The sequence below is a fragment of the Pinus tabuliformis genome, chromosome 3_1 (assembly GCF_031772625.1).
Source record: "Pinus tabuliformis cultivar Carrire ecotype Pingquan chromosome 3_1, CPIR1, whole genome shotgun sequence".
Taxonomy (NCBI): domain Eukaryota; kingdom Viridiplantae; phylum Streptophyta; class Pinopsida; order Pinales; family Pinaceae; genus Pinus; species Pinus tabuliformis.
The window spans coordinates 478,587,602-478,589,856 of NC_142301.1; positions in this window are offsets into that span (position 1 = coordinate 478,587,602).

A 2,255-nucleotide genomic window follows, 5' to 3' on the forward strand; every position below is an offset into this window, starting at 1 on the left:
CATAATAATGAAAGAACACAATAATAATAATGTATGTAGGCGTAGTTCAAAAGACATGGAAATGTTAAGTATGGATGTCTAGTCGGTGTCGCATGACACCCTAAATGGGAAAACCAACTTGGGGCCAGGACAGAAGGTTATCAATAAGTAGCTTGTTTATGCTGGGTGGAATGATAGTTTAATTTATTTAATTTTCATTATTTTTTGAGTGTAAATAGTATAGAATTCTCATACATTTATATTTTTCATTATAATAAAATAATGATCCAATGGCACTAACACTATGTTCTATAGAAATGGTATATTTATAAAATAAATAACTATAATAATTGTGATATATTCGTGTATACATTGATTTAAGAATAATTTATAAACAATATATCAAATTATATTGGTTCAGGGATAATGTCTAAACATTATCATTATATGTTAGATTTGAGACTTTTGTGATCCGTATTGTAGATGAATGCCTTTTGGATTAATCACATCATTAGGATTTGGTCAGCATTTCGAAGCAACTAATGTAGTTCATCCTCACGACAATGTGAAAAAAATCATACAATCCTTAACAATAATTATTTTAAAATTGATTTATAAATTTATTTCATTTAAAAAAATTATCTTAAAGTATTTTTATTATCATAAAAATATATATATAAATGGTCTCAAACAACTTGTCTGGTAGATCTATCCCATACTTTATTTCGTTATAAAATACATGAAAATTAAATATAACTCTAATATATATCATTATATCATACACCGTTTATATTACATCTTTTTCATGTTACAATATTTCATACGATTCTTTCCAACATCTCATGCTTAAGATTGTCCAATATGCTATTTCATATAAAACTCATGAAATTTAATACACGTTTTATACTCAATTTTCTTAATATCGTAAAAATAACAACTTCTCCCTATCCATTGAATATGTTATAAGTTATTCAATACCTATTGTATTTTGCGATAAATATTTATTATATAAAATAATTACCATAAATATTTGTTATATAAAACAACATTAAATGAAACATGCAAAATTCACACTGAAACATTTAAATATTAAAAACTTATCCTTTAAAAAATCATGACTGATATTTGTGTCTACTCAAATTGCGTGATGACTGTGATGACAGAATTGATGTAGACATATCAAAGCAGCGTCTCGCGATTCAAAAGACATAAAAATGAATCTACGGTTTACAAATGAATCTAGGGTGCTCTTTTTAAATAGGGTTCTCGTCTTTTATAACGAGGAAAGCGGAAAACGGAAATCTGGTGAAGTTTTTAAGTAGTTGATTGTCAACGCCCACTCCCAGCATGGGGTGATTAGTCCGTATCTCTGTTTTCGATTGTCAACGACCACTCCCAACGTTTAAGGGAAAACAAAGAGAGGTAAAACGGTAAGCGATGCTAATCTAGCTGGCGTGATTGGTTAATGTCCCTCTATCACAATGGAGAAAGAAAAGTACGTTTTAACTTAATGATATAAGATACCATTGAAAAAATTCAAGAACTCAATTTTGCCATTGAAAATGAAAACATATGATTAAACCAGAGAGGTTGCTAAGCAGCAAGTCCCTGCCAAAACGTTATGTTCGAAAAAGCCGTAAAAGTGTTTGACAGACTTTCTACGCATGTAGGCAGACAATGCATGCTTCCCTAGTGCTAATGAGAACACAAACGCAGTCTGCTTCCCTAGTGCTAATGAGAACACAAATGCATGCTTCTTTGTGCACCTGAGTCTGCCTGCCTTACCTATCTCACTAGCTGAGTATGCCTTACCTGAATTTGCCTTACTGCCCTTCCAATCATTGAGAAAACATAAGTCCAAGTTTTTTTGTGTTGTAAGGATAATTCTACAGACAAGGCCATCAAAATTCAGATATTGATATATGACTTCTTAGTGGCATCTAAACATTACATAATATCTATTTCAATTGGGGCTCAAAAAATAAGAAATACAATTTATGGTGAGATCTAATTATAGGTTCCAGAAAACACAGGTTTCAGACTGCAAATCAGATTCCTCTTGACTACCGAGTACCCAAAACCAAGTTAGAATATACAACAGATAGAATCAGGTATATTAGCTAGGATGGAGCACTTATCTGTTCTTGTTTTATAACTTTGAGATATGTTCGGGTCTCGATGTCCATAAACACGGAACTCCACCATTGTTACAGATGCTTTACAAAGGGGGTCTCGAAAGGGATGCGAGCTTTGCTCCTTCCCCTCCGAAATTGGTA